The sequence below is a fragment of the Colius striatus genome, chromosome 4, assembly GCF_028858725.1.
Source record: "Colius striatus isolate bColStr4 chromosome 4, bColStr4.1.hap1, whole genome shotgun sequence".
Lineage (NCBI taxonomy): Eukaryota > Metazoa > Chordata > Aves > Coliiformes > Coliidae > Colius > Colius striatus.
The window spans coordinates 93,733,214-93,753,177 of record NC_084762.1 but is presented as its reverse complement, the minus strand read 5'-3'; the positions used below and the strand labels follow the sequence as shown (position 1 = coordinate 93,753,177).

Sequence of the window (19,964 nt, the reverse complement as noted above, 5' to 3'; positions counted from 1 at the left end):
CCAACCACAGCCTCACCAGACCACACTGAGTGGTCATGGAGAACAACTGTTGCTCATCAGGGTCAAAAAAACAAACCTCTAAAGGCAATGTCACGGGCTTGTCGGGCATCTCTGAAAGGAGGTGAAAAACAGAGTGATCTACAGAGCTAGCACCAGCAGGTCTCCAGTTTGGGTCTGATTGATAGATGAAAATGGGAGGTGTCTGCTGCTGTCTGCTCTGTACCTGTTGTATGGTTGAAGAGAGGATTTCTGTCTCAAAATTGGCAATTTTGAAAGGCATTTAAGAAAATATCAATTGGGAAAACATTTTTTCTGGCAGATTCTGCAATGTATGCTTCTGGTCTGACCAAAACCACTAACAAGGGAGGAAAAAAAAGAGTGAGGAAAATACAAGATACTTTTGCCAGCTGGAAAAAAAAAACAACCCAACTCTATTTCATTCAAATTTGGAACAATCCATTCAGGCCAGTTGTTGTTTAACTGGGACTGGGGAGAGGCTTTTTAGGGGCAAAAATACAACTGATTACTTGACAGGAAAAATCCAGACTCTTCAAAAAACATTTCTCCTGGTCTCTTCTCAAAGTTCTCCACAGCAACAGTGCTTCCCTGGGGAGCTTGTTAAACCTCCCAGATCACCTCATTGCTAGGAGCTCTCCTCTCAGTTTTTTAGCTTCTTTATCATAAGCTGTAACCTCTCGAGTCTGATCTCGAGGTTGTAAATAATCTCCACTCAAATAGTCACCTTCTGAGCTTCTGTCATCTTTCTGTGCTCTGGCCCAGGTGAGGGCTACGACATCCTTACAGAGAGCATCCATCTGCACTCAGCATTAATGCTTTGCCAGGCCAGAAAAATGGGCTGAGACCCATTCCAGGAGAAAGGAACTTTGTTTCTCTTCCAACATATTCCCTGCTCCATTTTATTCACTAATAATAAGAGAAAATAAAACCAGTAATACTAAACTTTTGGCCCTATCAAAGCAGCACTGGGTCTTTGAGGTCTGTAGCTTAGGAGCTTAGCAGCTTAGTCACCAGGCTTCCTTTTTAAATAAAGAAAGAAGCTGCTGAACTGATAGGATTGTCCAAGTCAGAAGAGCTGCATGAAAGCACGTCTATATTACCCTGCGGGTTTCTTAGCTGTTGGCACAACAATCACACCCAAAGCTCTACAAAAGAGCTGTGCCACCTCCAGGTGCCCCCCCAGCAGGTTGTGCCCAGGGAAGACCTGCGAAGTGTCTGAGGAAGATGATGAAATTCCTTGAGGAGGAACTGGAAAGTGCAGCTGTTTTTATAGGGGTCAGAAGTGAAAACTCGAAGGTGACTTAGCCTTGACAACTGTGTCCAGCTCTGGGGCCCTCAGCACAGGAACCACACAGGCCTTTTGGAGCATGTGCAGAGTAGGCCACAAAAATGATCAGAGGGCTGGAGCAACTCTGCTATGTAGAAAGGCTGACAGAGTTGAGGTTGTTCAAGGCTCTAGAGAGACCAGATTGTGACTCTTCTGTAAAAGGGGGTAAATTAAGAGGGTTCAGTAAAGGGCTCTTCATAAAGGGGGCTGATAAGAAAGATGGGGACAGACTTTTCAACAGGGCCTGTAACAATAGGCCAAGGGGTGATGATCTTAAGCTAAAAGAGTGTGGCTTTAGACTAGATATAAAGAAGAAATATTTACAGTGAGGGTGGTGAAACATTGGCACAGGTTGCCCAGAGAAGTGGTAGATGCCCCATCCCCAGAAACATTAAAGGTCAGGCTGGACGGGGCTTTGAGCAACCTAATCTAGTTGCAAGTGTCCCTGCTTGTTGCAAGAGAGTTGCACTAGATGACCTTTAAAGGTCCCTTCCAATCCAAACCATTCCATGATTCTGTGATAACCTGGGAGGGACAATACCACGTGAAAAGGCCTGACCATTATCTGCCAAACTCTGCAAGCTGAAACAAGGTTTAGGGCTGTCGCATGAGTCACTGTGCGTGGTCTATCCACCACAAAACTGTTCCCTTTTTTCTGTAGGGTTTCCCACCAAATCAGCCAGATGAACTGATTCATCCTAAGCATACACAGTCCTTGGATGAAAAGGAAATTAAAAGTTTCTAGAAACTAGCATTTAAATCTTTTTCACTGTAAAGTGAAACTAGGCCCCAGGAACAGCAGCGTACAGTATCCACACTGTGCTTCAGGTGGAGGGGCTTCTCTAAATCAAACACAGCCTGAAAATCGATCACTGGGGTGATATTCAACTCTAGGAAAGGGAAAAATTGTGGAACACAACACTTTTCATTCCAAAAGCTATGAATCTGTCGTTTCTCACTCATTTTTTTTTGTGGGGGGGAAGCAATTAAAAGAACCCTAAAAAAAAACCCTCAATATTTGCTGGGGATTTTAAGTTCCACTCCAATCAGCTTTGGAAATGCTGGTTTTTTTGCCCCTCAAAGTTTAAAATTACTGTCATATGAAACACTTTGGGGACTGCAGTTGTTTAGTTGTGTTTGGAAATTCAAGCAATTAGAATAAAAAGCATTCACCCAATTCGTTTTGGTTTCTAGGTCGCAGTTACGAGAGTCTGCTCGGGGTTATTCTTGAAACTTGGGTTGCTTAAGTCATTTAAATAGATTTCTATTTCAGAAACAAAACAAGAGCCAACGATTTCACAATTAAAAGCTCGAGGGCTCTAAAACTTGGCTTCGCCTAAGACTCTTAACATTGTTTTTACTATCTTAATCACTAGGTTCTTTACATACTAATTTTCCATCCCGTTGCCAACCAATGCTAATCCAACTCGCTTTTTCATCACCCAGGTGAGTGTTGCTCATGTTTTCAAGGGAATGTAAGAAAAAACCCCTGAATACAACCAGCACGACTGTTGTCTATTTTTGACACTGCTCGTAGACCTCTGCTAACACTGAGTCATAGCTGCAGAAGTCACTAGCTGAGGTGTAGCTGCCTTCTGAGTTGTTTCCTAGGAGCTTCCAAAAATCAGAGAACGCTGCCGGTTTTCCAGATGCAGTTTTGATGACACAGGACTAAACAATTTCAAATCCTGTCTATGCTGGGACCCACAATATTGCAAACACCGATTAGGTACGTGACCAATTAGGCAAGGGGAGAGATGTGATAAATCACAACACGTGGTTGTAACAGGCCTTAGCAGAGCAAAGAGTATCACGAGTCCTCCAGGAAGGCTGTAGAGTCTTCAGGTCCCAGCTGGGTGATCAAAACAGACGTGCCTGCTAACACCTGTGTAGTTTGCATCCAGCTGTAGCTGAAAGGCTGCAAAACAACAAGGTGGTGTGAACAGGGAGAAACACTCAGTTAACTAGAGGTCATTTTAGCATCTAGAGCTATAGACTAAGCATTTGTGTTGTGACACACGTGGGATTGTTGTGACAAATATGGGATTTTATTCTGCACTGGACAAACCCAACTGACTGTCCATGAACTGAATCCATGAAACGTGGTGGTGTTATGAGAAAGCATTAAGGAATGAAGATCTCTCAGTTGCAACTTAATAAAGTTGGCCTTCTGGCAGCCAGAAAACCATCTGGTGTTTTTTTGGTATTCACCAGTGTAAACTGGCAATAATACTGGTCAGCTTTCACCTGGGTAAGGCCAATGTTAATGAAGTCACAGCTCAGACTTCAACAGCCTTCAGGCTTTGGTTCAGGATTTTGTTTCTTTGCAAACCAAGTAATACGAAAATGGATCCATTTCTCTATTTGGCTTCGAGTCAAAATTGCGGGACCAAAGTACAAATATCCCTGTGCAGCAATGGAAAACTCATAAACATCATAGTCATGGTTTAATATGAGGCAGCTCAGAAGGAAAACTGACTAATCTCAGCTCATTGCCCAAGTGGAGAGAAAGAGAAATGAGTAAACAGCATAAAAACCAGAGCTTCTGGTCTCCCCGTTGCAAGGGAAGAAGTGACTGAACTGAACAAGCCCTGCAGTTCTCACATGCTGTCGAGCAGCTTTTTAACTGCTCTTGGCACTTAAGTGAGGACTGAAAGCCACAGTTCTTGAAGGCCTGTCAAGTCACCCCTTGTCAACTATAAGCTGCACTGGAGCTTAATTCCTCGCAGTTTTATTGTGAAGATAATTATAGAGCACCTACACTCAAGAGGCAGGATCATTCCAAAGTGGTTAATACCACTTTTTAGCTGTGCAAACCAGGAAGATAATGATGGGGAACTCTCATGCTTCAAGGCATGAACTCTTGAGGAGACCTCACAAGTGGTAGCAGCAAGCGTATCCTGTATTGCCAACATAACCGTTATCAGCTTGAGTCTCCACCATGAGCTGTTTATTTTCCGTGTGGAGAAGTTGCAGGAAGGTATAGCTTACTGCCTTTACTGCAGGTTTCTGTCCAGAGGAAAGACAGAAAGACCCTACACCTGCATCACCCTGTTTGCTTAAGACTGTTGACGTTGCTCTAGGGTGCCATGAGCCAACTGGCTCCAGATAGGTAAACTTTAGGCATGAGTCGGGGCAAAGGGCTCTGTACCTGCAGGTTCTGTTTGAAGCCATGTGGCTCCAGAATTCAAAGTCAATTTTGGCTACCAGAGGCTAAGTAAATTGAGCCACAGATCTGCCTGAGTCCCAGTCACAAACTCATATGTGGTATCCTGCTGTTCCTAAGAACTTCTTAAGACTTGTCTGCGTCTAGACAAAATATCTTTGTTTGGCTTGCCACAGGTCTGCAGCCTTCATCTGACAGGCAGAAACCAGAGTCATCCCAAGGCTTTTAAGGAAAGAAAAAAATAATAGCAACATCAAGGGACATGGGCCATTTTACACAGCCACTACAGTTCCAGATTAATGACAGCATAGGGTGGGGGAGGGTGGGAAGAAGGATAAACAGCAGTTTCGAGCCCAAGAGCATAGGTTTTCCATCAGATGTTTCACCCCTTGTGAAAGATGCCCTGGGGATAAGTTACAGGCCAAATGTGTAAAAGCTGAGACTCATTTTTCATGTCTTGTTTACTAGTGTCCTGCCTGGGAGAACTCACCTGGGCTTCTGGGTGCTCAGATTTGCTTCAAGTCCAGCCTCAGGCTTCCCAAACTCATGGCCACTCCCCATCAGGAGACACCTCTGAGAGTCAGCTGTGTCAAATGTTAAGTCAAAGCAAGTCAAAACAATCCCACGGGCTTTTGTCCACTCTTTTTATTTTAAAGTCACAGCTTTCAAAGGATTTAGGAGCATCAGCAGGCTCATGAGGGTTGGATAATCTAGGAATCCCCATGTTTCATATAAAGCAATTCACACCAGATCTGAACACTGGCAAACAGGCAGCTAAATCTATTATCACATGATAATGCTCAAACGTCTCATTAACTCCTGACCAGCTGTCCTCTGCTCCCTTACCCCTTTCATCATACAAACATTTCTTTAACCGTCTGAGGGAGGGGAGAGGGAGGATCAGAAGCAGCCTTCTAAAATTCCTTCACCCGCTTTGCCCGCGGCAAGTTATTTCTTTTGACACGCATGTAGAATAACATTGGGGGTGTTGTTTGTTTGGCTTGGCTGGATGGTAAATTTTCATAACAATTTTGTAAGCCAAGTACCTGTGAAATGGAGTAGAGAGAACTCAGGGCAGCTTGTTGATGATCCTGCCTTCTGGTTAACTAACGTGTCTCATTAAATAGGGAAGACCCCTCGCTCTAGTTTCCATATTGAGACAGAAGGCAAGGCTTTTAGAGCGGGCTATTGCTGTCCAGTGTTCAGAGGGCTGGTAGATTCTTTTTTAAAGTCCTCCAATGGGTACTGAGTGCCAAACAAAGCAAGGGTAAGGGAGAGAAACCTTGGAGGTTTCTCCCTTTCTTTAGGGAAAACTCCCACTGAGGTGCCTCAATTCAACCACACTGCTCACGGAGGAACAGGACTCACAACACCATCCCACTGAAGAGGCACCACACCTTGGCCAATGCAGAGGAGGACAACGTATCTCACTCTCAACCACAGTTCAGGGGCTTTTCTCCCAGTCCCACAAACATCCCTCTCTGTCCTGGGTAAATGCAGCACACGTGTGGACAGCCTATCAGCCTCCTGACTGACACTCACTTCTCCCCCGCCAAGGCTTGAGGATGGGTTTATTTATTATGGGTTAAATATTTGGAGTTGAGTAAGAACCTCAGAGGGAAAAGGTGGGTCTGCTTCCTTGGATATTTTTTTCCACCCCCTCACTCATTATTTAAAAAAACAGATTTTTTTTTAAAGTAAAAGATTTGTTCTATGGAAAATTACCCTTTCAGACTGCAGGCTCAGCTGAGGCTGACAGTTAACAAATCTCAAGAGAAAATCACATGAGGAAATACAATAGAGAAATATCTGGACACGTCTGGACACGTCTGGACATTGCCAGAGCAGGTCTAAAATGTCAGGGTGAGGAGGTAAGGACCACGCTCTGCCACAGCAGCAGGCAACAAAGGGGTTTTTTTCAGGTATTTTAAAGGGAAGCACCAACATATCAGGCTGCCACAAATTCATGGGTAACGAGAAACATACTTTAGGACTTGTAGATGCCAACTTGGCGTTTTCATTTGTGTTAGTCTCATATAATTTCCACTAAAATAGTATCTCTCACTACAAGCAATTAGGCTTTTATTACTACTATAAATACAGGTACACTTCGTTTCTTCTACAGAATAAACTTTAATGTTTTATTAACCTATACTACATCCATTCAGTTGCAACACAATGGATGTTGTTTTAGTGTCAAGAGTAGGTGTTACACTGAACTGTCATCAGGCTGGTAGCTTTATCTTTACCATTTGTCAAACTGAAAGAATTATTTCTCCACTTCTTTTTTTTTCCCCTAAAAAAAGCTAGCAGTGCCATTAAAACATTTATAAACATCAGAAGTATGTGCAAAAAAACCCCATCATTCTTTGAATAGACAACGGTCATCCTCACTAGAGGATGGCCAATTAACGAGTTGTGCATGGTTATGATCTGGATTAGGCTAAAAATAAGTACATTCTGATACAGCCTTCTAGAATAAATGATTAATGCCCCCTTTTTTTTTGTGTTTGTGGTTTTCTTAAGGGCTTTCCATCAGAGTATTTTTCTTAAGAGTCGAGATTCATTTGGTTTTCAATAGTGTGCTGTTCTTCCATTCTGCCTTCTGTGGTTTTCCTTTTTTCTGAGGGCTGGAATGCTTCGTGGTTTATTTACTCATGAGCTGCAGAGAAAGAAGTTCATAATAGTAATAACAATAATAATAAAAAAAATTGTTTTGGGATACGTACTTAACGATGTGTCAAAAAACAGAAAACAATTACACTTATGCAACACAACGTGCCTTTCTCCGTGCCACTCGCACGCTACTTTATGCATCCCCAGTTTATGTAAGTAATGAAAACTAAATATTATGTTGCCCTGCCCAATGCAGTCAGCGCGATTAAGGCCAGGAGACGTAAGCAATCGGGAGTAAAAAAACCCCACACGTCTGCGCTCAAAAACACGCGGTCTTTCACGGCAGGTTTGCAGGGAGTGCTGGCAGGGCAGCAGCACCACGGCTGCGAGCAGCATCGGTGTGTTTCAGCTTCCCTGGGGGCTGTTGCGCGCTGTCCGTTGCGCGTTGCAGGACGCGGCCGTGGCCCAGGCGGATCGCAGCCCCGCGCAGAGCGGCGGAGGCGAGGTGGGAAGGCGGGACAGGGCCTCGCGTGTGGCCAAGCCTGAGGAAAAGCCGTTGTTTTTCCTCACGATTGGTGGGACACTTTGGTTCATTTGAGGCCGACACCTTCGCGCTATCTCCGGCGGGGCAGCGCGGCCGCTCGGGCGCTTCCCAAGGTGTTCGTCTGGAGCCGTACTTGACCCAGCTTTTTCGGCCAGGAGAGCTGCTCCGTGCCCTGCCGCCCACCGCCGAGCTGCCGCGGAAAGCACACGCTACCTCGGCGGGGGCAGATCCAAACGCCCTCAGGTCGCTGCTCGGCGACTCAAAGGGCTCCCTTTCCGGCCAGGAACCTCCCTCCGGTCCTGGGCGAGCGGTACCGGCGGGCTCGCCCGTAGCCCCCGGCACTGGAAGGGGCCGCCGCACCTGCCCGGACCCGGCAGCCACCCGCCTGCCCTCAGGCGCGACCTCAGCCCGCGCCCCCCGCCGCCGGGGGCTGCCGGGCCGCCCCACAGCCCGCCCAGCCGCCGGCCCCTCGCCCCCCGCCGCCGGGGGCTGCCGGGCCGCCCCACAGCCCGCCCAGCCGCCGGCCCCTCGCCCCCCGCCGCCGGGGAGATGCCGGGTCTCCCCCACAGCCCGCCCAGCCCCCGGCCCCTCGCCCCCCGCCGCCGGGGAGATGCCGGGTCTCCCCCACAGCCCGCCCAGCCGCCGGCCCCTCGCCCCCCGCCGCCGGGGAGATGCCGGGTCTCCCCCACAACCCGCCCAGCCGCCGGCCCCTCGCCCCCCGCCGCCGGGGGGATACCGGGCCGCCCCCTCGCCCCCCGCCGCCGGGGGGATGCCGGGCCGCCCCCACAGCCCGCCCAGCCGCCGGCCCCAGCAACGCCCCTCGCCCGGCCGCGGCCGCCCCCCCGGCCCACGCCCCCTCGTTGCATATTCATGACCCCCGGCGCGGGGAGGGGGCGGAAGCGGAAGCGGGAGACGGTTTCCGAGGAGCCCGGTATAAAGCGGCCGCTGGTGCCCGGTGCTGCTCGCCGCGCTTGTGCCGCCGTGAGTGACCTCACCCCTCCCTCCTCCCCCCCACCCTCCCTGCGGGTGCTGCCGCCTCCCCCGCCGCACGGAGCAGGTCCCGGGTGCAGGGGGAGACCCGGGGGCAGGTAAGGGGTCCGGCGGGAGAGGCGGGACGGGAGCGCGGAGCAGGGGAAGTGAAGGACAGGAGCGAGCGAGGAGCGGTGGCGTGAGGGAGGTGAAGGGCTGGTGAAGGTGAGGGAGGGCTTGGGGTGAAGGTGATGAAGGGCTGGTGGAGGTGAGGGAAGGTTTGGATCCAGGGAGGATTTGCGGTGAAGGTCTTGAGGAACTGGTGAGGGAGACCAGAGGCTGCTGAAGATGAGGAAGGATTTGAGGAGAGGGAGGCCAGAGGTTGGTGAAGGTGATGAGCTGGCGAAGGTGAGGGAGGGTTTGGGCTAAAGGTGATGAAGAGCAGAGAAAGTTGGGGAGGGTTTTGGGAGCAGATGATGAGGAGCTGGTGAAGGTGAGGGAGGGTTTGGGGTGAAGGTGATGAGCTGGTGAAGGTCTTGAGGGGCTTATGAGGGAGGATTTGGGCTGAAGGTGATGAAGAGCTGGTGAGGGAGGCCAGAGGCTGGTGAAGGTAAGGAAGGGTTTGGCTCAAGGGAGGGTTTAGGTTGAAGATCCTGAGGGGCTAGTGAAGGTGAGGGACTGTTTAGGGTGAAGGTAATGAGGAGATGGGGAAGGTGAGGGAGGGTTTGGGGTGAAGGTGATGGGGAGATGGGGACAGTGAGGGAGGGTTTGGGGTGAAGGTGCTGAGGAGATGGGGAAGGTGAGGGAGGGTCTTGGGTGAAGGTGCTGAGGAGATGGGAAAGGTGAGGGAGGGTCTTGGGTGAAGGTGCTGAGTAGATGGGGAAGGTGAGGGAGGGTCTTGGGTGAAGGTGCTGAGGAGATGGGGAAGGTGAGGGAGGGTCTTGGGTGAAGGTGCTGAGGAGATGGGGAAGGTGAGGGAGGGTCTTGGGTGAAGGTGCTGAGGAGATGGGGAAGGTGAGGGAGGGTCTTGGGTGAAGGTGCTGAGGAGATGGGGAAGGTGAGGGAGGGTCTTGGGTGAAGGTGCTGAGGAGATGGGGAAGGTGAGGGAGGGTCTTGGGTGAAGGTGCTGAGGAGATGGGGAAGGTGAGGGAGGGTCTTGGGTGAAGGTGCTGAGGAGATGGGGAAGGTGAGGGAGGGTCTTGGGTGAAGGTGCTGAGGAGATGGGGAAGGTGAGGGAGGGTCTTGGGTGAAGGTGCTGAGGAGATGGGGAAGGTGAGGGAGGGTCTTGGGTGAAGATGCTGAGGAGATGGGGAAGGTGAGGGAGGGTCTTGGGTGAAGGTGCTGAGGAGATGGGGAAGGTGAGGGAGGGTCTTGGGTGAAGGTGCTGAGGAGATGGGGAAGGTGAGGGAGGGTCTTGGGTGAAGGTGCTGAGGAGATGGGGAAGGTGAGGGAGGGTCTTGGGTGAAGGTGCTGAGGAGATGGGGAAGGTGAGGGAGGGTCTTGGGTGAAGGTGCTGAGGAGATGGGGAAGGTGAGGGAGGGTCTTGGGTGAAGGTGCTGAGGAGATGGGGAAGGTGAGGGAGGGTCTTGGGTGAAGGTGCTGAGGAGATGGGGAAGGTGAGGGAGGGTCTTGGGTGAAGGTGCTGAGGAGATGGGGAAGGTGAGGGAGGGTCTTGGGTGAAGGTGCTGAGGAGATGGGGAAGGTGAGGGAGGGTCTTGGGTGAAGGTGATGAGGAGATGGGGAAGGTGAGGAAGGGTTTGGGGTGAAGGTGCTGAGGGGATGGGGAATTTGAGGGAGGGTTTGGGGTGAAGGTGCTGAGGAGATGGGGAAGGTGAGGGGAGGGTTTGGGGTGAAGGTGCTGAGGAGATGGGGAAGGTGAGGGGAGGGTTTGAGGTGAAGGTGCTGAGGAGATGGGGAAGGTGAGGAAGGGTTTGGGGTGAAGATGATGAGCTGGTGAGGGAGAGAGGTTTTTGGGCGAAGGTTGTGAAGAGCTGGTGAGGGAGAGGCTGGTGAGACAAGGAAGGATTTGGGGAGAGAAAGGCCAGGGGCTGGTGAAGGTGAGGAAGGTGGTGGAGAGAGGAAGATGTGTAGGACTGAAGGCAAGGAAGGACTGAGAAGCTTTCAGTTGAAGAATTATGGTGCTGCGGAGGTGGGAAAGGATGAGGAGCTTTGAGGTGAAGGGTATGTGGGGCTGTGAACATGGGAAAGGAAGCTTTAGAGTGAGGGAGATGTGAGTCTCCAGAGTGGGGAAACGGGTGAGAAGTGAGGTGAGGAGGATGTGGGGCTGCTGAGGTGGAAATTGGATGAGTGAACTCTGTGGTGAGAGGTGGGGCTATAGAAATTGGGAAGGGTAAGGTGGGGTTGGAGAGGCTTGATCGAGGTGTCTGGGATAGTGAGTCCTAATGAGGTGAAAATGAGATAAGAGGTGGCCTTTGGGGTTGAGTGGTGAGTATGCTAGAAGGGGACTTGACAAAGATGGAAATTAATGTAGCTTTTAAGACTGTTAAATTTAGTAGTCTTCCATTTGAATAATGCCACACTTAATCTGTAACCTGATCTCAGCACTTTACTGTAAACCAGTTGAGCTTCACCTCTTCTGATATAATGGTGGGAGAGTGCTGGGGGAAGAAATTACTTAGCACTTAATTCTTACATCTCCTATAGAAGCTGCATTTTCCCTTAAGATCTGTGCTATCAGCTGTTTGCTACTCTAAGATGTCCTGATTTAACACCTTTAGCAAGTACAAAAGCCTGTTTGACCTTGAAAAATACTCTCCCCTGTGGGGCAACTTTCTGTTGTGATTGCCCTCCAGTATCCTTTAGGTACAGAGGAAAAAGAGGGGAGGAAAGGATCAAGCCAAGGCTCTGCCTTGGCACTGGGTGCAGTGAGTGAATCAATGTTGTTGGAGCTTGGCAAGTGCAGTGAATTGCAAATGGAAAAGGGTAGGAAAGCTATTGCAGGATGTTGACTGTTGGACAGAGAAGGTGATTTCTCCTTCAGGAAAGGGAGAGATGTGTTACAAGAAGTGGACCTATAGGGACAAGGCAGCACAAAGTACAGAGAACAGACAAATCAAACAGTAACATTATGAGGATTCCCGAGAAGAAATTGCACTGTTACAGCATGTATCCTTCCTGCTCTGTAAAAACTGCTCCAGCGTGATCTGCGTCATGTTCCGCTGCCTTGAGCAGACAGTGCTACTGAAATATTTAATGAAATACATCTTGAGCTCAAAGAAAGAGGAGCTGGTGAATATTTTTCCCCTCTAGAAGTCAAGCTTTTTTTGTAAATATCTGGCACAAGTGGTTTCTGATGTGGTCACACTGGCATAGCTTGTGAATGCCTTCTTCCAGTAGTGCAAAAGATAAGGTCTTCATTGCTTACTTTGTTTAATAATTATACTGGAGTGATGAAGTGTTCAGCAGGCCTGTTTTTTCCCTTCTGAAATAAAGGACTACAGATTAAGATATTTAGTAGTCACTCTGACTAGAAATGCTTCCAGAAGTACTTTTTACTGTAAGTTTGAAAAGCTGGCACTGCCTTAAGCTCCTGAAACTGCACACAGAGGTCTCTATGTAAAAAAATCTCTGATTCCCTGTGTCTGTCAAAGGAAGTGGCAGCTGCTGTCTTGGAAGCAACAGCGTCATTCCCATATTAATGTGATTTAAATTGGGTATTTAAGGGAGTTTTCATGACAAAATAACAATTTCCATGATGTAATGGATGGGATCAGTGGAGCAACTTCTATTTTAGTTAGCTATTTGTAATATCAGAGGCCAGTTTACATGGGTTGGCTCATGCCTCTCTGAGCAAGTAAATGATAGCAGTTCTTGCACTCAATTATATATGACGGAGACTTGTTCAGTAAAAACTGAAAACGTATGGTTCTATAGATAACCCTCTGGTAACTCCTGTGGGAACTTGCTGCTCTCTGGGAGTTGGTTGCTGAGAAAGGAATGAGCAATATCTGGTGACATGATCTTGTTTGGACGCTATGGGGACTGCTTGCAACCGAAAGCAATCAGCTCCCTCAAAGCTGAAGTGTCTTAGCAATTCAGTTTGGTTTAAATACACTTGTGTTGTACTGCCTGAAGCTGAGAGGGGAGAATGTCTTCTGCTGGAGATGTCCTTCATTAACAAGTTAGTTAGACTGACATAGCTGATGAACTTACTGCTCCTTCTGTGTTATATTACAACAAAATTCCTGAAGTGCAGCTTTGTTTACGTGCCTCTTGAGCGGGGCAGTGCCTGTGGAATATTTATGTGGCTTCCAAGTGTGTATGGTGTAACTGACTGAAACAATACATGTGCTTTTATGTCTAAGTAGCTGAACCTTAATTTTTCCCTGTGGGGCAAATATGTAGCCTATTTGAAGAGCTTCTCTGAAGCAACTGCCTTTCTTCTGCCACGTGGAAATACAGGCTCTGAGGAGCTTAGAGAAAGCAGGCTGAATTCAGACCCACAAGGTTGTGACCTCAGAGGTTAATTACCTTTAAACTCACTCCAGACCTGGATTCACTGACATCTAGGATGTTAGGTCTTGGTAATTTAATATTGCTCTGCTTGTGTGCAAAGGCTGGAATGTATGGACTCTGCCTCTAACCCTGTATAAACTTTTTCATATGGGTGGCTTCTATCAGTTATGACAGCACTAACATTGGATGGTACCTGCAGAGTATTTCACCAGCAAAACTCCATCTAATGTTTGAAAAACCTTCTTGAAGTCAAAATGTTGCTAAGTAGCTTAGAAAAGATGCCTGGGCTTTGAGAGGCATCTTAGAAGTGCCTAGGTGGGAAGCTGGTGGCTGAAATGATCTACTAGCTGCCAGCTAATGCCTACAGTTGTGTGTAACAAGTCTGGACTTCCAGCAGCTGCTGATTTTGAGCAATAAACAGTTCCTTTACACAGCAGCATTTGATCTTAATCCATAAACTCTGCCTGTGATGTGGTTCTTAGTTGAACACCTCATGACTTCAAACTTCAAATCCTAGAGTAGGTAGCCAGTTTCACCCACAGTATGTGGGCATCACTACTTCCATGTTAGGCAAACCCAGTGAAATCCCTTCACCTTGCCCATCATAAGAAGCTGCATCTGGCTATTCTTTGAGCTTAGCTAGCAGACTGTACCCCTGCTGTTATTTCTAACTGTAGAAGCCACCCTAAAATACTTTTGTGAAATGCTCAGTGTGTGTTGAAGCAGTGTGCATGCAGTGATGTTGTGCACATGAAGCCTGCTTTTCTCTCAAGCACTTTAAACTGACTTTAGTGTTATGGCTAGTTTAAAAGCATACTGAATGGAGGCAAAGCAATTTGAGTTGAAATGGGGCTTTCCAGTTGATCTGGCAGGAGAGATGCTGTGGAAGTGATGAGGCTGTCATGTGATGGAGGGGGAAGCTTTAGCAGCTTTGCAGAGTAACTGGTAACATGAAGAACTACTTGTGCTGCATCTTACTTTGAGAGCAATCCTCATGACCTTTACCTGTAATAACTGCAAGATCCCAGACTATAACTTACACCAGCTATAGGTATAAGATCCATCGAAACTGTGTTGTCAATGGCATAGCTTTGTGCATAGTTGTTGCCATCAGAGAGAACTTAACTAATTTATTCTTAGAGCTCCCAGTTCTTCAACTTGCAGCACACAACCTTAAACAGCTTTTATTCAACAGCATGTTTAACTTGGAATAGCATGCAATGGCTATCACTTGGCTTAACATACCAATACTAAATTGATATGAGTGTTTCAAACAATACTTTTCCCAAGCAGAGCATTCCTCCTGCTTAGTAACTGCTTTAACAAGTTCAGTAAAGTTTCTAGCAGAGTTGTGTATTTAAGTCATCATAAGGAAGCAGAAAATACTAATGTCTGGTAAATGCAGTTGCCAGGAAGTTAAAGCAGAATGCTTGCTGTTAGGATAAGTAGTACATGTGTAGTTTGACAGATAGGTGATGTTTCAGTTTGAGAGTCACCTTCTAGACAAGAGATCCTGGACGGTCCAGAAACCAAGCCTGGAAGTGGGGACTGCTATGCTGTGGAGGTCTGTGCTGTGAACTGAAGACTACATGCTTCTGGTAAGCTGCTGCTGGTTAGGTGACTGTTTCATAGTCAGCAGCTTATCAGTTACCCACACATCTTGTGTTTGGGTCACAGCCCTACTCAGAGTAACCACCCAAAACATCCACTGATAAAGGATATTAGTCTTACAGCTGGGACTGTGAGGGTCTTGAATCTAAGCACTGAACAAACTGGTTATTCTGTTATGCTTCTGCCGCACTTCACTCCTCCAGGTGGAATAAGATACTCTGCATGAAAAAGAGCTGAGTTCATACTATTATATCTAGACCTCTGATAGAGTTGCCAAGGACTGAATTTTCCTCTAGCTAAAAGCTGAACTTTAGGTATCTCAGCAGTGGATTCAGAGCACTGCAGCGTGGGAGTCAGTGGTTTGTGTGCTGTGAACTGGCACACCCTGAAGCCCCTCAGCTGGGATTTCCAACAAGTGCTGTAAAGTCAGACTACGACTGGCATACTGCATTGTAACAACTTGGGAGAAGCAGCCAGGTTTTCTCATCAAGCATGCTCTTGGCAAGTGACTCTGGCAAGTGTTAGGACACAGGCTTTTGTTGGGTAATGATTTGGTTTGGCTTAGGAGCTGCTTGTGACCTTGGTTTGGCTCTGACTGGCACTTAGTCTGCTCAAATGTGAATCTCAGTATACAGGTGATGGGAAGCTGGACTTCACAACATGGACAAGTAATAAAACTCTTAAAACCAGTTAAAACTAGGGAAGACTTGCTTTCCAGGACTCCCATCTGAGAGATATAGCCTATAACTTTAGCATTAGGACACTTGGCTGACTTGACACTTCTAAGCTTGACTAACAGTCTATTTTGCAGTTACATGAAGACTAATTAGGAGGCTGGAAGTGTTCTGGAGGTAGACCGAGACCTACTTTCCTTGCAAGACTGAAATCATGTAGCAAGGCATAAAAGGGTAGTAAATGAAACTTAACCTAAGGAAAAAGACTGAAGATGCTTTAAAAAAATCTTAGTATCTAAACAGCAGCAGGAAAGCATTACCCCTGAATTGTTTTGCTAAGCTGTGAGGTGGATTTTATCAGTGTTCTGAGGAGAGCAGGACCAGCTCTCTCAGCAGAGTGGAGAGAGAACCTAGTTTCCTCATCTTGTTTTAAATGAGAGCTCTGATGTTTTTGTAACTGAAATTGAAACCAGTGTTATGCTGACCCTGCATATTTTCTATCCTCTGCTGGCTGGCCTGAACTACTTCTGCATGCAGTATAGCTCATTTATTTTGGAGACTTGAAAACAAGCCGTTATCACCCTTCGGTGCCAGATAAATAAATGATCTAACTGGGGGCTGAACCCAAAGCGTTCCTTTACAAAAGCACAACCGCATGTCATGCTTATCTTCATTCTGCCCTTGAATATATGATCAGTCTTCCTGGATCACATCCAGAAACCAGTGACTTAACCCAACAAGTGATGACTACAGAACAGTCAGATTTCTGTGCCACTTAATTTCGTATCATTGCTTACAGGCAGCAAGCGGTCTTTCAGAATACACTTAATCTGAGCACTGTATAACCTGCAACTTGCTTGTCAATCTTATGAGAATACAAATAGGAGGAACAGGAATAAACTGTTAAGATAGTCTTGATGCTAGATTTTCGGTTCCAGGTAAATAGAGCTTCAGGGTGGGTTGCTTTTTTTAGTGGGGAGGGGGAAGGCACACATGCAGTGTAAAAAATACTCCTGTTTTACAAGGGGAATAGCTGAGCAAGTACATTGACCTGTGCAGTCTGGCTCTGGGTACTCCCAGAGGAGTGATTTGACAGTCTGAACTATTGCTCCTTAGAGTAGTGTGGCTGGCCAGCTAACTCCCAAGAGTTCAAAAAATAACCCAAAACAAATGCACAACTTTAACACTAACACATTTAGGGCATGTCCTGTTTGCTGTCAGTATCTGAGGGAATCGGCTTGTGATGTAGGTTTGTTCTTGTTCTTGGCAATGTCCTGCTTCTCACTTTGGTACAGAGAGGGAAAAGGCATACATCTGTCAGTGCAGGACTTATCCTGATTGTTTCCAGCATCGTAGCACTTCAGTGATTCCAGCTGTCCTTCACATGGCTTGCCACAGCCTCAAAGTCAAAACATTGAGCCCCTTCAATGGACTGAAGAGGAGTGACCTGACAGTTCTGTACCCTTTATATTTTTACAGTTATTACTCACCTTAGACTTGGAGCTTTTCCTGCTGCTTTGCTTTCAAATCACCTTTTCAATCCATCACCTTCTATTTATGGTCTGTTCAAAACTCTCAACATGCAGCTGCACATCTCTTGGTCTAATGGAGAAATGGCATTGAATCAGATGTGTCCTCTTCCAGGTGGTCACTGTGGGATAGTTGGTGTGACAGTGCAGGATGCTGTTTGAAAATAAGCCCTATAGTACTAGTGGCATCTCTAATGCACCTGAGCTGGACTAGAGTGCTAGCTAAAAGTATCTAGGATGGCCTTTCAACTGTGTAGCAGCCCTCAGTTACACTATATATAAAAGGATTTAGGGTCCTATCTGGTTAATCTTGTACTGGCATCTTCTCCAGATTAATCTAGTGGACTTGATACTAAATTGTTAGTAGTTCTCTTACTAGGAACAGTGGGATGTATTTATGGGTAAGTAATAGACTTTGGTTTGAGGGCTTAAGATAGAGCCTTACTACTTTATCTCAGGGTATTCTTAGCCTGTCCACGTCTAGATCTAATTAATATCACTTTGTCTATGTAAAGCCTAATGTCTCAGGGATGTTGAGTACTTGACTCTGTACTCTTTGAACAGGTTTCTTTGTCTTCCTATCTCTGTACAAGTCACTTCATGGTAAGCTACACTTAAACAAAAAACAGTGCTCTTTAACTGCAAACAACTAAACATACATGTTTGTAAGATTATAAACTTCCAGCTCATTCCAGTAGCCCAGCACTGCATGGTATTTCCCTGAGCTATGCTTAGTGGTTTTCTCTTCCTCATTGACTATGCTCCTAAATTAACACTTTTTCCAAGAGATCAGTTCCAGTTCTGTCTTAAGACTGGTTACTGAATAACTGACTGTAATTAATGACTAAATTTATCACTGGTACAATGATAGCTACACTGTTTCCTTAACTTCAGTCTCTTTCAGAAGCTTTTTGTCAACAGACTCACTGTCTGGGTGGCTCTGTAAGGGATCTGTGTAGGTCTCTCTTAACCACTTCACTTGCAGGAGCCTTCAATGAACTTGACAAGTTGCCTGGATTGTGGATCACCACCTCATTCTGCCTACTCAGAATTGGTAATTGATGTATCCTTCACAGCCTTCACTGTCCCTGAAGTTTGAGTGGCTTTCCCAGTGCAAAGCCACAGGCTGGCAAGTGGCCTGTTGTCAAGCATCCCTACTACAGAAAACTTTGAGAGTCCCTACATAGCAATTACTGCATTAAGACTGAATATGTAGACTATAGCTTAGAAAAGATTAATTCTTTGAGTAGGGAACTACTAGCAGAAATTGCTGCAGTAAAAATGATTTGGAGATCTTGGCTCCAGGAAACAGGATGAGAAAGTTGCTGCAGTTCTGTGCTTCAGGCAGTCTCAGTAAAATTACTTTGTACTTGAAAAAGTAGTCTGAACTGGAGGTGTTCCAGGAGAGATGTTGGTAGTAGTTACCTAAGCTTTGATGCTAAGGGTATATTGTCTAATAAGGGCAGAGCATGATGTTACTGTTTCAATACTTCACCTTTGTATTTCTAACATCTCCACCATCCAATATACTGTCTATCTTGCCTCTAAATTAGCGTGGTCAAGGTAGAAGTACTGTGCAAATGAAAGCAATGCATGGTTTATCTCCACTAGCAGCATTCAGTTCATTAATAGTGCATTTACCTGTGACTTGGAAAATGAGTGAAAGCTTGCAATGACAAATCAAATAAAAATGTGTTGCCTGTTTTCCTTCAGTGACTGTTCAGCATCCTTTCTTAGTCTTAACCTGGAGTGGTTTTGCTATTGCCATTATAATGTTTCATTTACTTGCTCACCATTGATGTAGGGATTAAATGACTTTATTGTTACCCAGACAATTAAAAAGAGCACTAGCCAATTCTTGGCTTTCGCTGAAGACACTTTTAAGATTTTGCTCTGGACTGACAGAAAACCAGGAAGCCAAGGCTGGAAATTTCTCAGCTCCATCATATCTGATCAAGCAAGGGCCTGGAACTTTGCTTCTTTAGTTTGGTAGCCTCATGGGAGTAACTGTAGCTCAAAGTTTTTTGATATGAGCAGCCAAGACTAAAGTTACACAAGGCCACCTTTTTGCATCTGAAAGGGTTTAGCCTTGTAACAATGCAGTCACTCTTCCAACCTTGCAGGAAAGAATGGAAGTATAGAAGGCTTACATGACTAAAATATCAAATTGTTGATATTTGAGCTTTAATGTTAGATGTGCATTTCCCCAGACATCTAAGTGAATGGTTAGGCAGAGGCTTAAACCACAGAGAGTGCAGGGAAGGCCTGAAAGGCTGGGTAGATTTTCTCCTCAGGTGCATGGTTTTACTCCCAGTATATGTGGGGAGGATGTATCTGAAGTGACAGATGAGTGTCACTAGCATTTGGAGTATGGCTTTAGTGTGTAACTGCCAATGCTCCTCAGTCAGCTTCAGCACAGCAAATGACAGTCACACCTGCTGCTCATGGTAGGAAATCTTTCACAGGAAGCATGTGAGAAGGCACATACAGGTGTTCAGTTTTATCTTCCAGCTAGCAAAGAAATCTGGGCTTGGACCACTCAAGATCCTACCCAGATGGCTGGGTATGTTACCCCATGTGTGTCCTAAAGTAAACTGGAGTCTGTTTTGATTGTCTCTTTCAGTGGGAATTAGCTTTTCATAGTGAACCTGGGACACTTCAGTTCCAGCTTTTGAAAGCTGGTAACATATCTGTAGAGTTTTGCTCTCCATGCCAGTGAAGGCTTAAGCCTGACTGAAGCTTATTTTCACAGGACAAGTGTTCTGTCATCAGGGAAAATACAGGGTTTAGGTGCATGGTTTATATTCATTCAGGCCTTGTGTATGATGAATGGTGAGCAAGGGCAGAGTAAATCCTTGAAGATGAGCTGAGAGTTCCTAGACAAAACTCTTTTTGGTTACCTGCAGTCAGTGCAAACTGCAGTGTGTATAAGTAGGAAGAAATTTGCATGAATTCTTTTCCTGCAGGATTTATTTTTTCCTAGTAAACAGTAATTTGTTATCCCCTAATTATCAACCCCAATTAAGTTACCTTA

At 46.4% G+C, this 19,964-nt stretch overlaps 1 protein-coding gene across 6 annotated transcripts in view; it reads left to right on the top strand.

Annotated features, from left to right (window-relative positions):
• The first annotated feature begins 7,610 nt into the window (after nt 1-7,610).
• SLC45A4 (solute carrier family 45 member 4) overlaps nt 7,611-19,964 on the top strand; it is a 69,580-nt gene continuing 57,226 nt past the window's right edge. For 2 of the 6 annotated variants that reach the window (XM_061994717.1, XM_061994712.1), the window contains exon 1: nt 8,567-8,759. The gene's annotated coding sequence lies outside the window, so the exon portion shown is untranslated. Of the gene's footprint in view, nt 7,633-8,566; nt 8,760-8,834; nt 8,866-14,627; nt 14,715-17,933; nt 17,985-19,964 lie in introns of those variants that run through there. The other 4 variants (XM_061994716.1, XM_061994715.1, XM_061994713.1 and 1 more) reach the window with 4 other exon arrangements.